Genomic DNA, 12,791 nt, shown 5'->3' with positions numbered 1-12,791 from the left:
TGTCCTCAAGGAAAAGGCTCTGTGTTACGGGGACAGAGTGTTGGCTTAGGCCTCTGGTACACTTTACTGCTCCATGTAACTAAAATGCCAAGAGACAATTCCAGCTTCCAGTGAGGCTTGATCCAATGGCTCACCCATGTCTCCAAGGACTGAGGTTCTCTCTATAGCTCTCTGTTTTCCATGGGGTCAAATCTATCCTCAGGCTCCAAACTTCTCGTAACAGCATCAGATACTCTCCTGGTGGGGGCAGGTGCTGCCACCCTCACCCCACACCGTCAAGGGAAGGAAAGCCTCTGATAACTTTTTTAGCAATAATTGGGGTCTACTTGGTTTTGACCAGCTTGAGAGGAGGGCCAACATTTGGACCGGTCACCAGAGCAAGGGGAATGCTCCACGGGGCTTGGGTCTGTGTCACCTGCTTGTGCCTGAACCACTAACTACAAATTAATCAGCTTAAGCCAAGCAGGGCAGGACCTAGGGTGGGGACAGCTTCAGCCAAATCACTCTCAGGGAGTGGAGAAAGGAGAGTTCCACCCAATTAGCCACAGGCTTCTGTTGTCTACATTAAGGAAAATGGAAAGTAGGGAAGCAATCTACAAATGTCTGCCAACAAATGCCCAAAAGTGACCTCAGGGTGAGATAGAAGTGAAGATTCCCTCCACCAGGAGCTGTTTGTGCACCTCAGGTGACATTTTTTTACTGCTGCAGACAACCAGCCATGCTGCATGAGCCACTGTGCAGTTTTCAGGTGTGAGTGGGTTGCTTCAGCTTTCTCCTGGAGGACACATTCTGCAGGAAGGCTGTTGTGCTATAAAAGATGTGTTTCACTCTTACTGAAGTGACAGAGGCTAGGAACTCAAAAGCAAGCTGCAGTCAGAGCCATCTGAAAAAAGTCGGACTTGTGGGCTCCTGCCAGGACCAGAGCCCAGTCAGTCTATGTCCCACAGCACGCACCTTGGCAGCAACTTCTTCAATACATAGTAATCGTATGGGTGTAATATTGTCACAGAGGTATATTAGAAAAAAGAGAGAGAACGTCTCAGAGAGAGAAGCAGTATAATCACGGCGAAGAGCTTGGAAAGGGAAGCTGAATGGCTCAGCTGCTAGTCCAATCTGTGGCAGGAATTCACTAGAGGCCGTGTTCGCATCTGGGCTCTGGAGTCAGTCAGTTTCACAGGCCACTAACTGGGTGACCTTGGGCAATTTACTTAACCTCTCTGGCCCCAAACTTTCTCCTCTATAAAACAGTAAGAAGAATCATCCTTATTCTTAGTACATCTTGCTACACTTCAGCTTGCTCCTATGTAAGCAAGTGAGTGAATGTTTTAAATAGTTATTAATGGAATGTTTTAAATAGTTATTAATTGCCTGGTGGATGGATGGAAGAGAGGTGGTGTTATTCCTGTGACATGGAAAAACATTGGGAGGTGAACAAAGTTGACTGAAACTTGCACAACGTAACAATTTGGAGATGAACCCAAACCTGCTCACTCCCCGTGCCTATGAACCGGTTGCTGTGCTGTTTCCGGGAGGATGGGGTGTATCCTGAGGACATATGCTTGTTGGACACGACCCAGGACTGGCAGGAGTAAACTGATGGTATCTCTTTATAATCATCTCACCATTTCATGCTTCATTAATAACCACGTTTTCCACTCTAAGAGTGTGGAAGTCAGAAGAATCAGCCCCTGTATGAAGCAAAACCTTTCCTTAGGAAATTTTTCAATTATCGGGAGAAATGCTCCCAGACTCTGGATCTATTTCCATTGCAGGAGGGTCTTCTCTTCACCTATGAAGATAACTGCACATTCTAAACAAAGCCCTGCAATGTGGCCAGTCTTGTAGAACACATAGTTTGGGTTTGATTTCTGGTTACACACTCCCTATGTGACTTTGGACAACTTATTCAAACTCTCTGAGCATTAGTTCATTTCCTCATCTATAGAGGAGGTGTGGACAATAATACCTTGTAGCATGGTCGTGGGAATAAGTTTGATGAATAGTATTTCACTTGATTCCTGGCACATAGGGTTCGTGAGTGGTGGCTTTATTTGTTGAAGCCACTTTTGTTACTGGAATTTTGGAATTTGGGCTCAGAAAACTATATTTTAAATATGAAAAGTAAATAAATTAATTGATTGTAAATTAAATAAATTTAATGATGTAATTAAATAAATTAATAACTGTCAATTAAAGATGTATTTAAACTGAAAAGTATTTAGTATTGTTGCTTTAAAAGTATCAGCTTGTCAGGGTGCCCAGGTATTGTTTTGAAATATGGTTGATGGGTTGCTGGTCAACAAGACATAAATGCTCATGGAAAACATGGTTCAAGGAACCAATCACAGGATTTCTAAGAAGAGACAATCCTAAGGAGTGCATTTGAATGTTCTGTCCATGTGACCCCACCTTTTGCCAGCCACTCTGATTACTGTGCTTTAAAATGGTGCTGTCTGTAGGCAGGCGCAGCTGCCTTTTGCAGTAATGGTGCTGACATAACAATCAGCAAAGCAGCACGTGGGTTATCGGGAAGACTGTGAATTTCCGAGCCCACCTGCTGCTTACTAACTAGTATGTTAGTGACTCTGACCAAGCTGTTTAAACTCTCCAGGCCTTAGTTTTCTCATCAATAGAATGCGCAAAATGATATTTCTCCATAAAATTGTTGTGAAACTTAAATAAGACAATGTGTCAACTGCTTGGCCCATAGGGAGCACTCAATAAACGGTTATTTGTGTGCTTTTGTGGTTTTCTAATTTTCCCTGGTTCTTGGCATGTGTTGGGTTCATTGGCTTTGTCTCTGTATTACATTTTCTAGATTCAAAGAACATGAAAAATGTCTAAACTCGTTCCCAAAACTGTGTCTTGTCCTATTGGTTAATTAATAATTTTAGTTTGGATGCCAGAGGTTTATGCTCTTTAGGAATCTGAGTCCTGTTGTCCCAGATGGGGTTTGAATTCCCCATGCCTTCTGACTCACAGGTATTCTAAGATTCTCTTACTTCGAAGGTGAATGGTCATGGTCTCTAACCACTAACCAGTGAGTTTCTTTGTCCTAGACCTCTTTCTTGAAGTGGATTCAAGAATGTGCCTCATGAGCCCATTTCCACTTACATGGCTTCCTTCATCCTAGAGAATCCCCAGTTCTTTCCTGGGTTGATCTGTGTATATATAGGTGAGATGACTGGACATGCCCATTTGTTTGTTCCCCAAATGATCGCACTATGAAAACAGAGGATAAAAACCCAAACGCTGCTCTTTTATTTCCAAACTAGCTGTAGGAATGAATTTTCATTGTATGTTGATCCTGTTGCTCTGGAAATAACAGGTACATTTTATACATGATATAGGTGTGCTATATGTCATAAAATAAGTGCTAGATATTCAAAGCATTAGGTGTTTGGAGTCAGAAACTGGAGTGTATGTGTTGGAATACATACATATATGTGTGTATTACGAATATATGAACATTAGCCAGCCTAAATGAGCCACAAGTAATAATAATAGTTATTACTATTATTAATGGTACATTACTATTGTTATTAAAAATATAATTCCATTTATTATTAATCTTAATAATGCGGCTAATAAGAAAAATGGCTTCCTATTTATTGAATGCCTCTCATGGCTAGGTGCTATGTTAAGTGCTATACGAATGTTACACTCCTCAAATTGATCTGCACATAAACCCTGAGAGGAAGTTTTGTATCTCTTATTTTAGGAAAAAGAAGCTGAGAGTCACAGAGGCTGACTAATTTGCCCAAGGTTACAGCTGGCAATTGGCAGAGCTGACCATTAATGGGTTGTGGGGAAAAGCCTGTGATAAAGTGGATAATGAGGGCCTCTTGGGCCCATGAGCCAGGAGGACATGAAGAAGGATGGGGATGAGGTACCATCAGGCAGAGTCAGTGCCAGTAGGGGCAGTGTCAGCCCCTGCAGCTACTTCTCCCTCACTCTACCTGACACACCCCGAGGCAAACACAGTTCTACAGAAGAACGGACTGGACCACAGAGACAGAGTTCAAACTGTAGGTTCTGCAGGAGTGCGGCTGCTGCTCGAGATGACACTCTCATGGCAACAGGGCCCAGCTATTCTACCGATGCTCTGGGAGCTTATAGCGGCCTCACAGAAGTCCTGAGACACATATATCAATTCCTTTGGGCCTGGGGCATTCTGTTCAATAAGCTTGCTCCCATCACCAAAAGGAAAATGATATAGACTCACCTTTCCTTCTCTGCTTGCACAAGAATATTACCTTTGCTGAGCTAAAACCGAGGCAAATGCTAACAGGAGGTTGGAGGGGAGTTCTTTGTGATGCACACTTTGGGTGGAACAGGATGTTTTAGATTCTGTGTAGATAATCAGTTCTCTACATCAGGCCACTGGCCATACCATTTTCCTAGTCATCTAGGTTCCTTTTCCATCTTTTTAATGGAATCTTTGAGTTCCAATGTAGAAAGTGGTCACCTTACTGAAGTCTGAGTTGGTCAAAGTCATGACTCTTAATTTAGAGTACATGACAAGTTAGGGACCCAGTTTTGCTCCTACCTCAAATACACTGGAGACCACAGCACTGAAGCTGAGTCAGATCTGGCTCCCTCGGGGATCATGACCAGCTGTCCTTTTCTGTCAGCATGACTCACTGAGGATGTCCACCTTTTGATTCTCTCATGCTGTGCCCTGGATACTCACCAGGCCTGTTTTAGCAGGTTTCAGAGGCCTGGCTTCCTGCCCAGAGTCTCCACCAGAGCTTTGGCCTAGCTCCTGTACTTGGCTGAAAGCAGGAAGAACTAAACTTGGCCTGGTGGCCCACATCCCAAGTGCCCTCATTTCACAGGACATCCGGCTCTTTGTCTGCCTTCCTGATCAGGCCCCATGAAGTTGCTCACAAGCTCTGCTGCCCACAAAACTCCCACTTGCTTCCCTCAGTTCTGCTTCCCTGTGAGGGAAAAGGGAGAGCAGAGCCAGCTTGATGCTCATTATTGTCATTTGAGGACATTAATTCACAGCACCCATCTCTCCTCTGGATAAGGAATAAACTGAAAAAGACCCAGTCAGAGACCAAAATGCCAGTTGTATCACTGCTAAAGCAAGATTGCAAAGGCCTGGACCTTACCCAAGATGGGTAAAGGCATCATATCATTTCCTTTGGCCCTGGGGCATCTCGTTCAATAAGCTTGCTCCCATCCCACCCTTGACCCAAGAGACGTTCTTAGCCAGAATAGCTGGATGATTATAGAATTTCACCACCCTCCCCCTTCCAGGGACAAAGTCTTTTCTGAGGGTTTACAAGATGGAGGAAACCATGAGACTGCATGGGGCTGAGAGAGCCAGAAGGAAGGCTCCATTAGCCTCACTCAGTTGGGACTCATAGACCAAGAGTGTGACCTGACACCTGGACATCTCACCCAAGAGAGGAGAGAGAATGCAGCAACTTCCCTGATCCTTCAGGGAAGGTAGAAGTTCTGAAATTCATGAGCTGGTGGGAATCCAGGGAAAGGGGAAACAGCACTCACCACCCTTCCCCATTCTGAACCCCCATCTGTATACACATACAAAAGTTGTAAGAACAAGTAACCAATGGGAAGACTAGGGGCAAATGAGAATGGCAAGGAAGAGAAAATGGGCAGGGAGCAAGGGTGTAAGGTTAGAAGGAAACATTAGAAATAGGAAATATATTGATAGGTAAGTTAGGGACTGAAGTATCCATTATCTTGTTGACATTTTTTGAAATGACTAAACATTATGCACTCTGACCAAAACACACTTAGGTTATAGAAAGAATAAAAGAGGGGAATGGCTGGCATTCTCAAGTCACAACTACTCACTTAGAAATATACATTTTATGAGGTTTGTTGAGAATAGAATTTTTTTTAAATGACTAATACTTGTTTATTGGAACAGTTAAGGGCTTCATTGGATATAAACTAAGATCACATCTTCATTATTTGATTTGTTCAGGTTTTAAATTAACCAAAACAACTACATTAACCCAGTTTTCAATAAGGCATTTTTCATCTCCTTTGAAAATGCTGGGAGTTTAGAGGTGGCATTGCCAGGTCAAAGGGAATCTTGCACTTGGGACAAAATAGCCAGTGACCTCATATCAGGAGTTGCCAACCACTCCCTCTAATGGGAGGATTTCCTTCATGCCCGAGGAAATCACAGGTTTTCTATAGCAGAACAGGAGGGTGGGAATCAAGCCAGTATTTAACAGTGAGTCTTAAAAGGCCTTTCCAGGGGTGTTCTAACAAGGCCACACCAACTTTGGAGCAAAAAAGAACTTGTTTAGGACAGCTGGCTAATCTCCTTGGCTTAATCAAGTTGGAACCAACTTGACAAGATACAGACTTGTTAAGAATACCAGTGCACACTTGACCAAACCCCCCACTAATGCTATTTTTAAAAATACCTTGAGACTTAACATTTTAATAAAAATAACTTGGTATTCTTTGCATACAAGTGTGACTCATTTAAGGAGAAAATTTATGGCAGCCAGTTCCTCAGTGATATCATAAAAATATGAATAGAGGGACATTTGCTTTTGAATATAGGGTAAACGCTAGCATATCAAAGTGGAAACAGTATCTTGCAAAGTATTCCTCCCAGGATTATCATAGCCCTGTGGAAATGCGTCATATACAGAGAAAGTTTCTCATGATCTTAGAGGAGTTAGAGGAAGGATTCTAAGTTATTGACTCCCATTCAGATACTTCAAACACAGATCATATTTAAGAATATTTTAGGGCAGAACTGAAGATACTTTTTAATATACAAATCAGATGTATTTAAATGGACCATAGTATGACATGTACATGACTATATGCATATGCCATGTATGATTTTAGAACCCATCTTGCTGGGGTCTTTTCTTTTCTGGCACTGAGGAAACAAGTGGTCCTGTTGGGGAATCCCATGCAGCAAGGAACTGTGGGAGGCTTCAAGGAGTTGAGGGCAGCCTCCGGCCAGCAAGAAAATGAGTCAGATGCAAGGAATTGAATTATGCCAACAACTGCCTGAACTTGGATGTGGATCCTTCCACAGTTGAGTCTTGGATGAGGCCACAGCCCTGGCTGATACCTTGATTACAGCCTTGGAAGACCCTGAAGCAGAGAATCTAGTGACACCATGCCCACCCAGACTCTTAACTCACAGAAACAATGAGATAATAAATGTATGTTATTTTAAACTACTGTTTGTGGAAATATTGTTAGGTAGCAACAGAAAACTAATGTAATCAATCTCCTATAGTGGATTTCGAATATAGGGTATTCAGTCACTTGTCTCAGAGGCTATCTATAAGGAAATCCATGAAGGAGTCAAATGAGTAGACGATGGTGTAAATATCTAAAATTACAGTTAGAATAATGCCCGTGTCAAACTCAAAAAAGTACCTATTCACCACATAGACTGCAGCAAGGTTGGGCATTTAGAAGGCCTTCATGGTCTTGTAGAAAAGCATACCTTGGAGATACAGAACTCTCTATTCCTTTAAAGGCCAGAACAATAGAGTCTCTACAATACGTTCTCATCAAGCTATCAAATGATATTGGAAAAAGTCCATTTCCCACATACTTCTTATTAGACCAAAAAGATACCTTTAAACATTAGCCATAATACAAATGCAGAAACAGTAGGTACATCTTTCTCATTCCTTAAAATAAAGAACAGACTTCTTAAAAACTGAGGCTCAGAAATAAGCCAAGGACAGAAAGATAAATATCACATGTTCTCACTCATATGTGGGAGCTAAAAAACAAATTTGAGGCCATGAACAGTGAGAGTAGAATTGCGGGTATTAGAAGCTGGGCACTTTGGGAGGCTGAGGTGGGCAGATCACGAGGTCAGGAGTTGGAGACCAGCCTGACCAACATGGTGAAACCCCATCTCTACTAAAAATACAAAAAAATTAGCCAGACATGGTGGCACACGCCTGTAATCCCAGCTACTCAGGAAGCTGAGGCAATAGAATCACTTGAACCTGGGAGGTGGAGGTTGCAATAAGCTGAGATCATGCCACTGCACTCCAGCCTGGCTGACAGAGTGAGATTCCATCTCAAAAAAAAAAGAAAAAAAAAAAAAAAAAAAAAAGAAGAAGCTGGGAAGGGTACGGAGGAGGGGAGGATGGGCAGAGTTTGGTTAATACAAAATTGCAGCTAGGTAGGAGGAGTGAGCTCTGGTGTTCTGCAGTACTGGAGGGTAAACTATAATTTATTGTATGGTCTCAAAAAGCTAGAAGAGAGAATTTTTGAATGCTCACAAGACAAAGTAATGATAAATGTTTCAGGTGATGGCTATGCTAATTACCCTGATTTGATCATTACACATTGTATACACATATTGAAATACCATTCTGTATCCCATAAATATGTACAAGTGTCAACTAAAAAGAAAAAGATTATTCAAAAAACTCCAGAACTTCAAAGGTTATGTTTTTTTCTTATTATTTGTTAGCAACTAAAATGATGGGGGTGAAGAAGTTCAGCAGAGAACAGAAAACTGCTTAAGGTGCAAATTTTCTTTACCCTGTTTTGTGTCTGCCTCTCAAGCATGACTTCTCCAGGTTAGTGTGCTGCCAGAGCAGGAGGTCCTTTGGAACAATCCAATACAGCTGACAACAGCTGTGAACAGTGCAGCCCATGGCAATGACAGAGAGACACACAAGCCCAAGAGACCTGAATCCCTCACTCCTCTGTGGGAGAACAAATAGCCACATTTTTTTCCTAACCTGAGAGTAGATGTATTACAGAACTTGGTTGCATTCAATTTCCAAATGAAAACCAGCACCAGGCAGTTCCAATATGGCCAAATAGGAACAGCTCCAGTCTGTAGCTCCCAGCGTCAGTGACACAGAAGACGGGTGATTTCTGCATTTCCAACTGAGGTACCATGTTCATCTCACTGGGGCTTGTCAGAAGCCCACAGAGTGTGAGCTGAAGCAGGGCAAAGCATCGCCTTACCCGGGAAGCACAAGGGGTCGGGGAATTCCCTTTCCTAGCCAAGGGCAGCCATGACAAATGGTACCTGGAAAATCAGGACACTCCCACCCTAATACTGCACTTTTCCAATGGTCTTAGTAAACGGCACACCAGGAGATTATATCCTGTGCCTGGCTCAGAGGGTCCCATGCCCACGGAGCCTCGCTCATTGCTAGCACAGCAGTCTGAGATTGAACTGCAAGGTGGCAGTGAGGCTGGGGGAGGGGCACCCGCCATTGCCGAGGCTTGAGTAGGTAAACAAAGTGGCCTGGAAGCTCGAACTGGGTGGAGCCCACCACAGCTCAAGGAGGCCTGCCTGACTCTGTAGACTCCACCTCTGGGAGCTGGGCATAGCTGAACAAAAGGCAGCAGAAACTTCTGCAGACTTAAATGTCCCTGTCTGACAGCTTTGAAGAGAGTAGTTGTTCTCCCAGTACAGAGTTTGAGATCTGACAACGGACAGACTGCCTTCTCAAGTGGGTCCCTGACCCCAAGTAGCCTACTGGGAGGCACCTCCCAGTAGGGGCTGACTGACACCTCATACGGCTGGATGCCCATCTGAGACGAAGCTTCCAGAGGAAGGATCAGGCAGCAACATTTTCCGTTCTGCAATATTTGCTGTTCTGCAGGCTCTGCTGGTGATACCCAGGCAAACAGGTCTGGAGTGGACCTCCAGCAAACGCCAACAGACCTGCAGCTGAGGGTCCTGAGTGTTAGAAGGAAAACTAACAAACAGAAAGGACATCCACACCAATACCCCATCTGTACATCACCAACATCAAAGACCAAAGGTAGATAAAACCACAAAGATGGGGAGAAACCAGAGCAGAAAAGCTGAAAATTCTAAAAATCAGAGCACCTCTTCTCCTCCAAAGGAATGCAGCTCCTCACCAGCAACGGAACAAAGCTGGACAGAGAATGACTTTGACAAGTTGAGAGAAGAAGGCTTCAGATGATCGGTTATAACAAACTTCTCCAAGCTAAAGGAGGATGTTTGAACCCATCGCAAAGAAGCTAAAAACCTTGAAAAAAGATTAGAAGAATGGCTAACTAGAATAAACAGCATAGAGAAGACCTTAAATGACCTGATGGAGCTGAAAACCATGCCACAAGAACTATGTGATGCATGCATGAGCTTCAGTAGCTGATTCAATCAAGGGGAAGAAAGGGTATCAGCGATTGAAGATCAAATGAATGAAATGAAGAGAGAAGAGAAGTTTAGAGAAAAAAGAATAAAAAGAAATGAACAAAGCCTCCAAGAAATATGGGACTATGTGAAAAGACCAAATCTGTATCTGATTGGTGTACCTGAAAGTGACGGGGAGAATGGAACCAAGTTGGGAAACACTCCTCAGGATATTATCCAGGAGAACTTCCTAAACACAGCAAGGCAGGCCAACATTCAAATTCAGGAAATACAGAGAATGCTGCAAAGATACTCCTTGAGAAGAGCAACTCCGAGACACATAATTGTCAGATCCACCAAAGTTGAAATGAAGGAAAAAATGTTAAGAGCAGCCAGAGAGAAAGGTTGGGTTACCCACAAAGGGAAGCGCATCAGACTAGCAGCTGATCTCTCGGCAGAAACTCTACAAGCCAGAAGAGAGTGGGGGCCGATCTTCAACATTCTTAAAGAATTTTCAACCCAGAATTTCATATCCAGCCAAACTAAGCTGCATAAGTGAAGGAGAAATAAAATCCTTTACCGACAAGCAAATGCTGAGAGATTTTGTAACCACCAGGCCTGCCTTACAAGAGCTCCTGAAGGAAGCACTAAACATGGAAAGGAACAACCAGTATCAGCCACTGCAAAAACATGCCAAATTGTAAAGACCATCGATGCTAGGAAGAAACTGCATCAACTAACGAGCAAAATAACCAGCTAATATCATAATGGCAGGATCAAATTCACACATAACAATATTAACCTTAAATGTAAATGGGCTAAATGCTCCAATTAAAAGACACAGACTGGCAAATTGGATCAACAGTCAAGACCCATCAGTGTGCTGTATTCAGGAGACCCATCTCACATGCAGAGACACACATAGGCTGAAAATAAAGGGATGGAGGAAGACCTACCAAGCAAATGGAAAACAAAAAAAAGCAGGGGTTGTAATCCTAGTCTCTGATAAAACAGACTTTAAACCAACAAAGATCAAAAGAGACAAAGAAGGCCATTACATAATGGTAAAGGGATCAATTCAACAAGAAGAGCTAACTATCCTAAGTATATATGCACCAAATACAGGAGCACCCAGATTCATAAAGCAAGTCCTCAGGGACCTACAAAGAGACTTAGACTCCCCCACAATAATAATGGGAGACTTTAACACCCCACTGTCAACATTAGACAGATCAACGAGAGAGAAAGTTAACAAGGATACCCAGGAATTCAACTCAGCTCTGCACCAAGCAGACCTAATAGACATCTACAGAACTCTCCACCCCAAATCAACAGAATATACACTCTTCTCAGCACTACATCACACTTATTCCAAAATTGACCACATAGTTGGAAGTAAAGTACTCCTCAGCAAATGTAAAAGAACAGAAATCATAATAAACTGTCTTGCAGACCACAGTGCAATCAAACTAGAACTCAGGATTAAGAAACTCACTCAAAACCACTCAACTACATGGCAACTGAACAACCTGATCCTGAATGACTACTGGGTACATAACAAAATGAAGGCAGAAATAAAGATGTTCTTTGAAACCAATGAGAACAAAGACACAACATACCAGAATCTCTGGGACACACTTAAAGCAGTGTGTACAGGGAAATTTATAGCACTAAATGCCCGCAAGAGAAAGCAAGAAAGATCTAAAATTGACACCCTAACATCACAATTAAAAGAACTAGAGAAGCAAGAGAAAACACATTCAAAAGCCAGCAGAAGGCAAGAAATAACTAAGATCAGAGCAGAACTGAAGGAGATGAAGACACAAAAACCATTCAAAAAATCAATGAATCCAAGAGCTGGTTTTTTGAAAAGATCAACAAAATTGATAGGCCGCTAGCAAGACTAATAAAGAAGAAAAGAGAGAAGAATCAAATAGACACAATAAAAAATGATAAAGGGGATATCACCACCAATCCCACAGAAATACAAACTACCATCAGAGAATACTATAAACACCTCTATGCAAATAAACCAGAAAATCTAGAAGAAATGGACAAATTCCTGGACACACATACCCTCCCAAGACTAAACCAGTAAGAATTTGAATCCCTGAATAGACCAATAACAGGCTCTGAAATTGAGGCAATAATTAAGAGCCTACCAACCAAAACAACTCCATGACCACGTGGATTCACAGCCAAATTCTACCAGTGGTACAAGTGGGAGCTGGTACCATTCCTTCTGAAACTATTCCAATCAATAGAAAAAGAGGGAATCCTCCCTAACTCATTTTATGAGGCCAGCATCATCCTGATACCAAAGCCTGGCAGAGACACAACAAATAAAGAGAATTTTAGACCAATATCCCTGATGAACATCCATGCGAAAATCCTGAATAAAATACTGGCAAACTGAATCCAGCAGCACATCACAAAGCTTATCCACCACAATCAAGTGGGCTTCATCCCTGGGATGCAAGGCTGCTTCAACATACACAAATCAATAAATGTAATCCAGCATATACACAGAACCAAAGATAAAAACCACATGATTATCTCAATAGATGAAGAAAAGGCCTTTGACAAAATTCAACAGCCCTTCATGCTAAAAACTCTCAATAAACTAGGTATTGATGGGACGTATCTCAAAATAATAAGAGCTATTTATGACAAACCCACAGCCAAT

This window comes from Nomascus leucogenys, chromosome 9 (assembly GCF_006542625.1).
Source record: "Nomascus leucogenys isolate Asia chromosome 9, Asia_NLE_v1, whole genome shotgun sequence".
Taxonomy (NCBI): Eukaryota; Metazoa; Chordata; class Mammalia; order Primates; family Hylobatidae; genus Nomascus; species Nomascus leucogenys.
Note: the sequence above shows the minus strand (reverse complement) of the source record.